We start from the raw sequence: 15,005 nt of genomic DNA, 5'->3' as shown, positions 1-15,005 counted from the left end.
CTCTACCATTTAAAGTCAGTCTAAATTTACTTGAAAATTAGGTGGAGTAAATATATAAAAATAGTTCATTCAATAAATAAAAAGGAGATCAAAGAGGGAAGAATTGTACCGAAGATAAAGTAATATTACAAAGTCATAGCAATAGAAACACACAGAAATGGCAAAAAATAAATGGACCAGTAGACCAGTTGCACCACAGATCAAAGGCGAAAAGCCAAATGTATTAGTAGACATTTTTGAGAAAACTAGATCACTCAATACAACAAATATGAAACATGATCTCTTCATCCTCACATTCAAGTGGACTCTGAGTGAATTGAAATGTAAAAATGTGAGGTGTAAATATGAATGAGAAAAAAATGTAATTGTTAGAGGAAATTAGAATATTACTGACTTTGGGAGAGAAAGTACTTTCTAAACAAAGCTTTAAAAACTTAAATGATAAGCAAAACTATCTGACATCAAAATGAAGGCTTCTGGTTCATTGAAAATACCTCGGATAAGTTAATAGACCAAAGACAGAGCGGAAGAAGATTTTGCAATATTTCAAATTAAGAAAATGTTTATGCTTAGATGGTAACCCCAGAAAGAAAGGGGGCAAATTATGTGTTCAGGCAATTTACAGAAAAGGAAACTTTAAAAGCTGGAAAATATAAAAGGAGAGGCTGAAAATCATTAATAATCAGAGAAATGCAAATTAAAATGAAAAGATGCCATTCTATACCTAATGCATTTGCAACTATTGGACTGCTAGAAAACCCCCCGTGTTTGCAGGGATGAGGGAATATATGATTCTTACACCATGCTGGTGCCTCCATGGCTACTCGGTCATGTTAAATGCACACACAGTCTATGACTCAGGTGGGTTCCCTAGCAAAAAGATGCTGAGAGTGTGGGGTGCAGGCTGGGACGTTTACGGGAGCACATGTTCAGACTCAACAGTCCGGGGAGGGAAATTGATGGGAGAAGCTGAACTGGAGCACTGTCCCAGCGGGGGCCTCAGCTATGACACTATCTTACAAGGAGCGCTGGAGCTGGGATGGCCTTTCAGAGCTGTCCCACCTTGACACAATGGGGCTGAGCCCAGGATCCCAGAAAGCTTTTCTCTTAATTCCCTAGAGGGCGACTTGGTTGAGAACCATTGGCAGCCAACTCCTCAGCAGCTGGGGCTCTTGTGGCCTTGAAGAGGTCCTCCACTGCAACCACTATGACCTTAAGATCCAGAAATGCTGCCACTGGACACTTGTCCCAAAGAAGTACTCCTTGATGGTCAGAAGGGACACATGAATGTTGGTCACAGCATTAATTGTAAAGGCAGGAGTTGGTGGCCTATATGTGTAGCCCTGGGAAGGTAAGTAAAATGTGAAAGGTATAGTGATTCAAACAATGGATTATTTGTATACATAGCAATATGGATTTTATTTTATATATATATATATGGAATGGAATGGAGTTAAGAGAAAATAAACTGACAAATCAAAAATGGGGTCTTCCATAGATCGAGGATTACAAGGAATTCAACACCTTTGAACCTGAGTCTCAGAAGAATAAAGAAGACCATAGTAGTGTCAGAAATTTCTAACCAGAATTTAGCCCAATTTCTAGACAGTTCCTTGTACCATATTTTCCCCCCATCTAACCCACACAGGATTGTGATCTATCTATCTTCCAGGGAAGCAGGACAAGGGCTTATTTTCCAGATGTTTAGAATTATGTTTTCCTATTTGAATCTAATTAAGAGCTTGTGAGGGACATAAAGGAAGAGGTTTAAGTTCTTTCTTCCTACTTTGAAGTTGGTGTGGAGAGAATAAGTTCAAGCATCGAGTTTGAGAAGATGCTGCCATTGGAAAATAAGCACAGAGAAAAAATCAGGAATTGGGAGAGGGAGGATGAGAGTGGTACTTTACTCCAGCAGGGAGAGAAGGCAATCGTGGAGGAAGCACAAAGTGAAAAATGCAGTTTTACAATGAGGAGAAACAACATTAAAGAAATACTCAAGTATTTTTAAACTGTGAAACTGCCAAAGAGAATTTGAGGCAGAATGTATACAGTGCACGTGGGGAAATGTTTTTTTATAGAAAAACCCAGTTTCTAAGATATTCTTAACACAGAGTTGGGAGTTGGGGAATAGATTCAGAACAATGGCTTTGTTGAACTCCTAATGCCAAGAGAGTCCAGTCCTGTTCAAAAAGTGTGCACTCCTGGAATTACATGTACGTGAGAAGGTGTGTTAAAAGTCAGCCTAATTTCCAGTGCTGATGGTCACAGTCAACTTCTGCTACTTCTGAAGAGTCCTGCTCCTCTCTGGGCCCCAGCTTGTCCATGTGTAAAAGGAAAAGGTCTGATTTTTTGTCTGATTTTCTATGACTTGATGTTAGAGAGTTATGAAAGAAAGTTGATAAAATCTCTGCTCAGGGAGCTGCAGCAAAACAGCTGGGTCCCATCATATAAGCAACAAACCAGTGGGGTTCTTGGCCGAGAAGGAATAAGAGGGAGGAGGAGGGAAGGGTTTAGTCTGGGAGATGGTGTGGGAGGAGGAAGAAAAATGATCATTTAAGTGGAGCATCTATCAGCATTTGCCATACCCTCAGTTAGGTGTAGTGTGAGCATCTCACCCCCTTGGAATAAGCCTAGGTTTTAAAAATAAGCATATAGATATTTAAATATTGTATGGCTCTTTTGGAGATTTTAAAAATTTATTATTGAGGTATAATTGACATACAATGCTATAATATATGGCCTCTCTATGCAACCCAGTTACATCTTCAGCTGTTCAACTCAAACTAGCAAAAATTTCCTCCAACTAAGAAGGAAAACCAGCATTCTTGGACTTCTTGAAAACCTGCATATCTGCTTATAGGCACACAACTTGATGATTTAAGAGAATTTTAAGGTTAATTTTGATAAGATTTTTTTGAGCTTATATGCATTGTTGGACCTATAATTGTACAATTGCCCCAGCATTTGTATATGTGAGCATATCCCGCTTTTATGAGACAAGTCCACCTGCCTCCACAGAGGTTGAAATCACAAAATATTTTCACAGTTTCCCTTGCAAATAGGGCACAGGGATATGAGTGTTTGGATTAATCTTTAATGAAACAATGAAAAGGGACTATGTGGAATCCATTCTGCAGATGGTGATGGCAGCAAGTATCCATATCAGATTTCCTGAGGCACCAATACCATAACAACAACACAAGGAATGGATGTATAGGATCTGTGATGTTGGTGGTAGTGGCCATAATGTATGGGCTCAGCAGTGGTGACCATAGTGCTTCTGTGGAATTATTGGGTTATCTTTTCTAGTCACACAGTTCCTACATCTGGCTCGACAGCCCTTCTGGGTATAAAGGTTACTCAAAGTCCCTTTGAGGGTAATTTTTCTTTTCTTTCTTTTATTTATTTATTTATTTGTTTATTTGGTCTTAAATTAGCTTGTTTTGATTTCTGATGGTTGGAGCTAAAAACCCTCATGTAAACATGTACAGATATTACACATTAACTCCCATGCAAGATACAATACCACTTTTTTAAATGTTTGATTTAATTCACCAGTTAAGCCATCTGGCTTTTTAGCTGTCACTTAGGAAGTTCTTTTCATTTTTTTCATATATAGGGCTATTTAAATTTTTCATTTCTTCTTGTGTCAATTTTGATAATTTTTATCTCTTTAATGTTTTTCATTTCTTCTAACTTGTTGAAATTATTTACATTACACTGCTCATCATATTCCCTTATTATATTTTAAATGTCTATAGGATCTGTGCAGCATCCCCTTTTATTTCTCGTATAGTTCATCTATGTCTTCTCTTTGTTTTTGCTCAGAGTACCTAGAGTTCTATTGATTTTATTCATCTAGTCAAAGAATAATTTTAGTTTCATCAACTTTTTCGTTCAGTTTGTATATTTCCAATTTTGTAATTTTTTCTCTTTATTAAAGCTTTTCTTGTACTTATTTGGGTTTAATCTGCTTTTCTTCTTCTAGCTTCATAAGTTATAAGCTTGTGTCCTTTACTTTAGAACTTTCTTTTTTTTCTTTTTCCTGAAATGAACATTTAGGTGTATACATACATTTTTTTCTAAAGAATCACTTTACCTACATCTGAGGAATGTGGTATGTTGTATTTTCATACCCATTCAAATCAAAGTATTTTGGATTTTCTCTGTGATTTCTCTTTTGGTCCACACATTTTTCAGAAATATGAGAATGTTTGGAATTTTTCAGGTATCTTTGTTATTATTGATTTCTATCATATTAAAAACACACCCCATTATTCCAGTCCTTTTAAATGTATTCATACTGTTTTAATGGTTTGCATGTTGTCTATTTTGATAAATTTTCTATTTGCAATCACACAGAAAACATTTTGTTGTTAGGGGATGAAGTGTTCCAAAAATGCCAATTAAGTCTCATTGACTGATAATGTTACTAAATATTTCCATAAAGTTCTAAATTTTATATTTTTTCTATTAATTACTGAGAGAGAAATGCTGAAATCTTTAACTATTCTTTGTATTTGTCTTTTTTCCTTTTAATTCTACCTGTATTTTGTGTACTTTGAGGATCTAGTTTCAGTTACAAACATGTTTATCTGATGTATCTTTTTGTTTTAAAAGATTTGGCATTGTATCATTAAGAAATTCTGTCTGTGATAATATTCATTGTCTAATTTCTCTGATCTTAATACAGTCATTTCAGTCTCCTTATCATTAGTTTTTACATTTATGTATCTTTTTTGTCTTTTTGTTTAAGTTAATTGTTATTATTTTTATTGTGTTATTATTTTTAATGTCAATTTTTTTCATAAATAGATATTAATCTTTGATATTCAGGAACAAGAAAATATAATCCCAATGAATCCTTCATATCTTAAAAAAGTAATTATCTTTTTAAAAATAACTTTAAAAAGAGTATTGTATAATTATTCATCAATTTATGACTCTCCTCATCCCTTTTTAAAGATCTGATTTTCAACTTCTTGTTTTATTCTTTCTACCCAACAAAACCCTCTTTAATATTTCTTGTAGTTTTTGCATATGGTATTGTTTCTGCACAAAATGCCCTTCCTTAGACGCCTGTCTGGCCAGTTACCTCATCCCTTTTTGTCTTCTGCTCAAATGTCACAATCATCTGAGTTCCCTTTAGTCACCTATTTAATGTTGTAATATCCTGTTTCATGGACACTGTATATAACCCCTTCTTGTTTTATTTTTCTTACAACACTTAACACCATCTGACCTGTCTGACAATTTCTTTTTTGCATGTCTCGCTGCAGGTAGAATGTAAGCTCCATGAGAACAGGGAATTTTTTGTATTTTTTTCCCTGGTGTGCCTATATACTAATGCCTAGTGATATTAATACTGGTGACAGTCCTATCACTAGTGCCTATAACTGGGCTTTGCATGTAGTAGATAATCGAGTTATTTAGTCAATGAAAGAATGAAGCTTCTTTCTTATCCCTTCAAGGAGCAGAGATGTCCTTCTCAACTCTTAGTCTGAATCTATTCCCAACTGTATATAAGACTCTGGGACAAGTCAACTTGTTCTATCCATGCAGTTAACTTATTTAGTGCTCCATCCAATACTGTGCCTTGATCCAATTATTAGATCTGTACTGAATGTTCTCTTTCAGCTCAGTCCAACGTTTACCAAAAACTGTCTCAGAGCCAGTGTTTTTCCCAGCACTGGAAATACAGAAGGAAGAAGGTACAGATACTGTCTCAGACTTCCTATGAACCTCTGTCAGGGAGTCTGGTAAGGTGACCCCTGAACATGAGGTCAGGTGATGCCATAGAGGTATGAACAGGGGATGGGGCTAGTGTTGATGGGGAGATGACCAGCGGAGTTGTCCTGAGAAAGCTTTACAGAAGTGACAAGTACACTGGGTTTTAACAAAAATAAAACAGTAATTTATTTGCATGTGAGTACATATCTAAAGTGGAATAATTTGACAGTTAAAACAACAAAAAACCTGTGCGGTCCCATGTTAATGCTTGCTGGCCAGAATGTGGTTCAGAGCCTTCTGCGGACTATAAAATTTATTCAAGCCATGATAGACACCATCCCATGCTCTGCTTAAATGTACTTGAACCAAAGGAGTTTCTGCATCTTCAGGACCTGTCCTTGCTCTGCAGGTGACAGGAAAAGCTCCTGAGAGGAAAGCTCTTCCCATTGGTGAAGGGAGCTCGCCTGGTTCCTGCAGGGGATGAGTATTTCAGAGCAAGCATAATAAACTCCCTTAGACAACATCTGATTTCCAACAGCTGTACAACTTCCGAGGCTCTGTGTTCTCAGCACGGCCACCACCAACATGACATGCTCAGGGTTTTAATGTTTGGTACCAGAGATGCTCTTGCCAGAAGCTCTTGATGTAATCAAGATGAGGCTGTCATGGACTTGCACAACGTTAGGGTCTGGGAAAAAGAAGACTCATCCAGCTCCACTTTGGGGCTCTACCTCTCTCAGGAAAATAGCCCTAGTTTGAAACCAGTTTCTTGGGTCAGTTCCCACCTTTGTGTGTACCAAACAACAACCCCCCAACTTTGCCTTCCTCCACCCAGCCCCACAGACATATACCCTAATACCCTCAGCTTGTCCCTAATCCAGTAAACAAAGCCTCAGCAACATATAAACATGATTTATGAAAACAGATCTTTCCCCAAATCTTCTTGGAAAAGCAGCGTCACAGAGCTGTAAGCAAAGATGAAAGACCACACTTAATAGAACCCACATCTGCACAAGGAAGGATGCAACTTGGGTCTCTGCCAGCTTCAATCTCAGACTTTGTACACCAGACTGAGGATAAAACCGAAGGCCAGCCTGTACCGAGTGCTTCCTGTGGGAAGTGCTTCCCCGTGGCCAGATTTCACCGACGTTCACAACCATCCAAAGGCATGGGGAACAATTTCATCTGTATGTTATGGGTGAGGAGACTGAGGTTTAGAAAGGTTAAGTAACTTATACAAGCTCACAGAGCTAGTGCCCAGAGGAGCTGGGACATGGGCAGCATGAGTGGAGAGAAAAATGTTGACTTGGGTCCCTAAGACCCATGTCGATGGACAGATACAGACAAAGATTTAGAAAGACAAAAACAAACCTGGGCCTGATTTGTTTAATTAAGTGTGTCTCCATTGATCCAGTTGTATGGGTTGCTGGTAGTTCTCTACTGTACTATGTCCTATTTGGGTACCACCTGTTGACTAGATGGTGACATGGAGCCTGGCATGCACCACACAAGACCAATGAGAACACCTGGGAAACTTTTGGGGTGGGAAGAGGAGGGAGATGCTGCATCCCAGTGAGCCCAGTAAGAGAGATTGTTCTGTGTGTAAGGCTGTAAAGGCCCTGGACTCACACATCATCCCCATACAGGTTCCATACCAGCCTGGGTAGGATATGGTTCCCTGCCTCTTGGCTTTGGGACTGGCTGCATTAGCCAATGGCATGTGGATAGAAATGAAAGTGAACCAGTTCTGAGACTTGGTATTAAGAAGCCCACAGGTTTCTGTTGACCCTCTGATATCAGCATGGGGAGGTCATGCCCCAGTTAACTCTCTGGGCCAACAGGATGAAGGACAGATGAAAAGAGCCATGCCAGGCAGCCTATGACCCCAGCTCAGAGCAGAGCTGCCTGGTTAAGCCTCTTCCAGATCAGCCAAGCCCTGGGTACATCCTCCACACAGTTGATAGTACATAACTACTGTTCAAGTCCATGAGTTTTGGAGTTGTGTGTTATGCAGCAATAGCTAACTAATATATGCATACCTTGTTCTTGCATTCTGAATCCCTGAGATAGTGTAGGTGCTCAGTAATTGTCAGTTGTTTCAATTAATGGGTGCAATTGCCTTTTTCTTTTAACCAACTCATCGTCATGTCTAAGACCTGACATACACTGTGATATACAGCCACATGATTTTGGAGGACTGAAAATGAGCAAGGCAAGACAAAACTCTTTCTCAGTATGGGTCACTAAGTGTCTAAGACCCTAGGAAACAGGACCTGGGATCATCAGAGCCCTTTGACACTGCCAGGAGGCAGTGCATCTAATCACACACCACGGTATGATGAAGCTACCTCCTTCATCTCTTACTGGACTCTAGTGGGATGAAATGAACCAACCAACATGACAAGGCACTGATTTGGATTCCATGCTGATTCTGGATGCATGGCCACCTCTCCCCTGGGGCATGTGAGTCTGACCAGAGGTTACTGGTATGAAGTCAGATCCATCTTCCCTCCTAGTTTTTCAAAGGCGGATTTCCAGTACATCTGAGGGAACGTATGCCTTCTCAGGCTGGCCTAACACTGTTTCCCAAGAGCAGCATTCTGGAAGGTGGACCATCAGGTGGAAGAAGCATTCTTCAGAGAGTTGCATTCCCATGGGAATGGTGACAGCTTGAGCTTGACGGGGAGTCCTGTTGTATTCCGAGGTGTGAAGGGAAGGCATGAACCGTGCATATGCTGTACCATACAGTTTTGCCTACTGCTGTTTGTAGCTTCATTGTAGCTGTGAATGCTCCGTTCCTCTCCTTTTCACCCTTGAAGATTCGCGAACATACAAGATTGGGCTGTGTGAGGCAGAGCATCCCCCGCTTGATGGGCAGGGGAGAATGTGGGTCTGACGGCTCTCTCCACTGGGGCCGATGGGCGTGTGTTAGGGAATCTCAGAGCTTGTGGCTAAACAGCCTGTCCTCGCTCAGGCAGTCTTTCCACCATTGCAGTGTTGAGGTTTTCGGTTTCCTTGAGGGTTTTTTAAGGGTACAGATTTTACAAAGACAAAACGGGAATGAAGACTATCCAGTCAGAGGCTGTGTAAACTGAGACATGGGTGGAGCTAAAGGAAACACAGATTGATGGCCCATGTGCATGCTACCCAGTTTTAAGGATGCATCTAAGTGGGTGTAAAAACTATAGCCTAAAAGCCACAGATGTGCTTCCATCTTTGTCAGATAGGACAAGAGAAGCTTAGAGACTCTCTTCTGCCTGTGAGGAGGGAGAGAAAGACAGGAGGGGGCGGTGGGAGAGGGGAGGAGAACCAAAGAGAAGGAGGAGGAGGAGGGAGAGCGGGGAGAGAAGGAGAAACTCTTGTCAAAATCTTTTTAGTGCACAGAACTAATTCTGTTCATCTTGGATTTGGTGAGCTGGATAATATTCTGTGCACGGCTCCTAAATGAATTATTAAATGTCAACTCAAGATGGCTTAACTAAAATATCCAATTTAATAACCAAAAGTATCTAAGGTAACAATAACAATTTTACAGGTGAATGTAGAGTTGTCAAGTCAAACCATTATAGACAAGCTTTTGGGGTTTCCACATAATCTCCCTCTACATCTCATCTTCTGTCACTAAATACCCACTCAGGAGAGAGCATGTTCCATTTCAATAAAGATCATGCCTCCAGTGCAGGCTTCACTATTCAGATGGAGGCAGCAAACCTTTTTTTTTCCCCCCTCAAATATAAAGCTAAACAAGATCTCAGTCACAACCACCAAATCTTTATTAATGCATTCCTTGTGCTACTTCTGAATATTAATAAAAATTAATAATTAATTTTGCCTTTGGCATTGCAAGATATACTAGTTTTAATTAGTGTACTGTACTCCTATACAATTAAAAAATAATTGATGTCCACGCTTGTTGGCGGTGTCTGTGATCTTCTTTTCTGTTGTTGTCAACAAATGCCTTAAAAAACAAGTTCAAGAATGTTGTGCTGTCCGCTTGATTTACACACCCAAAGTAACAGGCAAATCTTTTATGATGAAACAGAACAGTTTTCTGTTTAAATTATACACAAGTATATTAACTAGAAAGAGAAAATTAAAAGCTGATGGCTACAAGGAATAATGGAAAGTCTATAAAAATGTTTTATCTATCAACAAATTTGCCTGGAAAATATCAATGGTTGGCACCATCTCTCAGCTGAAACATGGAGAGGCCATCTTGGATTTGTTATGTCAATTCCATCAAGCATTTAATTCCGATGTCCTCCTTAATCAGCTTTAGTTATTTAAATTCAGCATATCATGTTACTGTTCTACTACATCATTTTAATTGTTCCATGAACTACTTTATTATAGAATGCTGAAGTATCTCCCTGTGTCTCCCTCTTCCTCCTTCTTTCTTAACAATGCAGACTGGAGAACTCAAGAGACAATGCCTATGGGTAAAGGGGGCGGGGGGAGTAGCTTCCTTCAAAAACATTTGTAGATGGAATCTTGAACAGATACAAGATGGGTATTGTTTTGGAAGGAAATAATGTAAATCCCATAACACAGGTGTTTCTCGGATTTCTTTCTCAGAGCCGGGATTCTTATTTTTAAGAGCTCCCCATTGCACAACCATGAATATACTTGTGATACCAAGAGAGGAGAGATACCCTAAGAGGAAGCCGACTTAGTAAAGCACAGGGTAAAGAAGAAAGAGGCAGTACGAGGGCACCTGACCTTTGACTCATCGGTTATTGAGAGCATTTTAGGGCAAAAAAAAAAAAAAAATCACTAATTGCTGCAAATGATTCAAATGACTTTTTTAAAATCAGGTTAATGATCTTAATAGAAATCTTAAGTAAAAAAAAAAAAAAAAAAAAAAAAAAGCTATACCAAAGTATCTGTCCTAAAAATGGAACTTTGGTTTATTTTCCAGAACAGCATCGCCTTCATGGAACTTACCACAATCTAAAATTATGTTGGTCATGCATCTGATTACTTGTTCATGATCTGTGTCTCTGAGCAGAATCTCAATGCCACGGAGGCAGGCACTCTATCATTTCATCCACAGCTGCATTCACGGTGCCTAGCACAATGCCCAACACAGAGCTGACATTTAGCCAACATCTGCAGAATGAATTTATTAGTTCTGATTAAGAATACTTTTTTTTTCTTCTTTGAGTCTTTTGAATTTTTTTTTTTTCTCCATGCCCAGCAAAAGGTGAATGGAAACACAAGCTGTGGTATAACCGTATAATGGTCTATTACTCAGCGATGAAAATATAAACTACTAATACACACAGTGCCATGAATGAATCTCAAAACAATAGGCTGAGCAATACAAGGCAGTTACCAAAGTGTATGATCATGGCATGATCTAAGGCATATGGAGTTCTGGAACAGGGAAAGCTAGTCTTTGGTGAGAGAAATCAGAGCGGAGCATCAGTTACCTCTGGAGAGGATTCACTGGCAAAGAGGCATCAGAGAATGTCCTGGAGTCCTGGAAATGTGGATCTTGATTGGGCTGGTAGTTGCAATAATGTATACATCTTGTCAAAATTCATCACATTGTACACTTAAAATCTGTGCATGTATGGTATGCAACTTTGCCTTAATTCTTAAAAATCTTAAGAATACATCTTTCCTTTTTCTAGTCCATTGGCAAGTGAAGGAGGAAAGTCAGAAAATGTATACAGTTGAGAGGCTCCGGAATTCTTTTCTGCATGTCACCACCTCCTTCCACAGGTTCCTAGAAGTGCTACCAGGCAGCCAAGTTGACAGACATTACAGCCTCTCCCTCCTACTGGTGCATTTTCTTATCTGGTTTCACTCTGACCTTGGGGCTCACAACCTGCTTCTCTGGTCTAATGCCCAGGTAATGAAAGCAGGGGTTTCTCCGTCATAAGATTAGGTTTTGGATGCAGAGAAGTGCCTAGTTCCTCTGCCAGAAGCTGTGAATAACACTCTTAACAGCCCATGCAAATGCTGTGGTCTATGTCTGCATGCCCAGCTGGTCTGCTGATCAATTTTTACTTCTCAAATTGGGTCACTGAAAAAGGATGGAGCTTTCCATTCCTGCCATCTAAATTCTCAATGTGATCTAAATTCTATTAACACTGAGAAACCTGGAAATTCCAAGGCCCACCCTCCAGCTTCCCTCAGACCCCCCTTCAGAAAGGCCTATTGACCTATTTTCTTTTTAGACTCCCTTTCTTTTAATTAAAAGGCCCAAATTTCCTGGATGTTCATTGAGGATTAGCCTGAGAATTAAGATGCTCTGCGTCACACAGAGAACAAGCCAGTGAAATGATGAGCTATAACCCTCTTCTAATCAGAACATGACCCAACAGAAGGGTCTTCTTGTCCAAGAGATCACCACGCAATGCCCTCATGTCCGTAAGAAGGACCAAGATTGGCGAGAGCTTCCTGATACCATGCCGTGGTGGGGGAAGGGTGGTGGATTTGGGGGCCTTTGGGAATTCTCTGGAGCTTCCTCTAATAACGGTGTCTTTCCTTCTTACACCACCTGAAAGGTCCTGATGTTTTCATCCTGACTTTGTTTTCCTATTTTCATTGAGTTGTGGGTGATGGGTTGCATCTGGGGCTTGCTTTGCATGTCCCTCTTCACTGTTGTGGGTTGGTCTTTGGGGTGCCCAGGGACTAGTGGGTGTCTGAGCTCAGGTCTCTGGGGAGCTCAGGTCCACTCAGGGACCTGGGCTCCCTGAAGAGAGTTCTTCACCTGACTGGAAGCTCTGGCTTCTCCAGAGCCATCTCTTGGGACAAAATTTGTTTGGTGTTCCTGATGCAAGAGCACAATTTTGTTTGGTGTTCCCAATCTAGGCCATGTCTAAGGGATGTTGGGGGACACACAACACAACTCCTCAGGCAGTACCAGCACCTAAGCACTAAGAGGAAACAGGATGCTGGGTTGGGCCAGAGGGAGAAGGTGGTGCAGGGAGCTGGGACAACTGGACATCATCTTGGAGGAGTAAAACTCGGGCTTCATCTTCAAGGAGGGGACAAGTTCTGGGGAAGGAGGGCACTGTAGGCTCAACAAGCCAAGGAATGTTGTCCAGTGAGAAAATGGGCCTGTTTGTGCCAAAAACAGTATCTTTTCCTAAAACTCAGATACTCCCATCTCAGTTCCACCAGCTTTGTGATACCGCATACCCGCTGACCACGTATGGCCGTCCAAGAGGGACAAAGAAACAAAAGGACCAAGAGCTATGGGTGGCAATAACCACCACACAGATCAGGAAAGGCCTCAGGGGTGCTGATTCCGCTCTCTGTGCCCCACCTATGAAACTGGGTCTGTGGCATTGGAATGAAGGAGAATGTTAATGAAGCTCTTAGCAGGTAGTCCTTTGGTATGCGGAGCTAGTGTTAAGGCTTTCTAGGTTGGAATCAAAAACAATTACCTGAAATAGTGGGCCACCAAAAAAATGGCTTTTAAAGCATGAAAACAACAGAAAGTCACAAAATAATGCAACCTGGCCACTCCGGTGGATCCCAGGTGAGCCCTTACCTTGACCCCGAGCTTTACCGGCCATTTGTGTGCTCCCTGAGTTCCCGAGCCCATTTCAGCAGCACCTTCCGCTAAAGAAGCTCATGCTTCAAAACAGGTACTCAGGCAAAAGTCCAGGTACAATGGCCCTTCAACCCCAGTGTTGCTTCTAAATCTAGGGCCCAGGGCCCAGGGACCTACAGGGCTTCAGGACCTATAGGGACCTCCAAGGCATTTTCAGCTTGGTGTGCGGAAGCATTTGGCCCCTCTGAGGTCCCAGCCTTCCTCTGCTCCTCACGATCCTCTGTCCTCAACAGCATGGTGGGCTGGCTGCTGTCTGTGGGTCCTCTGGGTGCCGCCGGGGGGTAGGCGAGAGAGAGGGGGCTTCTCCAGTAACGGCAGCAGGGGCCCTGGAACAGCCAGGCAGCAGTGACCACACAGCGTGCTGAAGGCTTTCACGCGGAGCCCTCCTTACGACCTTCCGAGGTGTGACCGTTTGCTTCACCCACCCCTCACCCACCCCCCAATACTAAACTGTAAGCTCTGGGCGGTCAGGAGATCGGTGAGCCTCCGTCCTTACAGTGCCCTTGTATACTGGATCTGGTATACAGCTAGTGCTCAATAACTATTAATTAGAAAAACAAATAGTCTCATTGCATAGGTATGAATGAATGTCAAGTCTTCCTTGAGTCCCAAACCAAGTCCAGCTGTCACGTCCCAGGAACTTGAAGCCCTCTCGGATTCCTGGCCCCAACCCTCTATGTCCCAGCAAAACTAAGGTTCCTTCCTCCCTCTGGATCCTTCCTCTTCTGCATATCCCAGCTGACATGCTTCTCCCTATCGTTGGTCACACGGGCATCTGTTCCCTCCACTGGATCCGGGAATGCGCGAGGACAGCGGGTGGCCCTGGCCACCGTCAGGGAGTGCTTGTAAACAACCAGGCTTGTCACTCCCCAGCCTCGCCTTCTAACAGAGCCGACTGGTGAGTGGGCTCCAATCCTGATTTGCAACCATGATCATGGAGGACCTGAGTTACATTTGCCAAACTCTTCCCTAAGGTGGCCTTTGAGAAAGCAGCCAGTCGTCCATCATTTGAAAGGGTTCACTCTGTCACCACTGTGGAGAGCACCCCGGAGTGTGGACATGGGAGGGCCTGGCGGGGTGGCTTTGGCCTCTGATGGAGCTCACGCTGAGTGGGGAGCATGAGGAAACCTGCCCAGTCCAGAGAGAGGTCACGATGAGGGCTAGCAGGCTGGCCCGAAGGGGGTTGGCTATTATTACACGGGCTGGAATTCTTGTGTACCCGGCCGACGTAGCAGGATGAACTACACAGATGGAAGTTTTATGATGATAGGATCAGTTGTAACTGAGATATTTATGGGACAAAATGACAGATACAAAACTGCAAAACTTGCTTTTATGCCTCTCATCCTTTCAAAGGAAAAAAAAATGATTTTTTTGATGAGATGATGGGTCACTTTGAAAAGAGTTTATGATTTCAATTACCTAATACCTGGTGAACTTCTAACATGCAAGATGAAGTCTCTCTATGCTATTAAAAAAGACAAACTTTGTTTTCCAAGATTGCGGCAAACGGATGCTTCCTGAAGAATCCTGATTGCGAAGATCACGCTTTCCCCTACCCTAAAGAAAGATCCCGACTCTGCCGGGAGGAAGGGGCATCCAGGCGGCTGTATGGCACAGACATCTCCCCAGCCATTCATAAAACACCAGTCCATCCCATCCAGGAGAGCCTAAACCCTGAACGGAGTATGCGTAGAAAGTCTCC

General features: G+C 41.8%; 1 long non-coding RNA gene across 2 annotated transcripts in view; it reads right to left on the bottom strand.

Annotated features, from left to right (window-relative positions):
• Window positions 1–14,417, bottom strand: part of LOC116579910 — a 51,710-nt gene extending 37,293 nt beyond the window's left edge. For both annotated transcript variants that reach the window (XR_004281453.1, XR_004281452.1), the window contains exon 1: window positions 13,238–14,417. This is a non-coding gene — a long non-coding RNA (uncharacterized LOC116579910). The remainder of the gene's footprint in view (window positions 1–13,237) is intronic.
• Window positions 14,418–15,005: the final 588 nt, after the last annotated feature.

The sequence above is a fragment of the Mustela erminea genome, chromosome 19 (assembly GCF_009829155.1).
Source record: "Mustela erminea isolate mMusErm1 chromosome 19, mMusErm1.Pri, whole genome shotgun sequence".
Lineage (NCBI taxonomy): Eukaryota > Metazoa > Chordata > Mammalia > Carnivora > Mustelidae > Mustela > Mustela erminea.
Note: the sequence above shows the minus strand (reverse complement) of the source record. Positions and strands in the feature narration are given on the sequence as shown.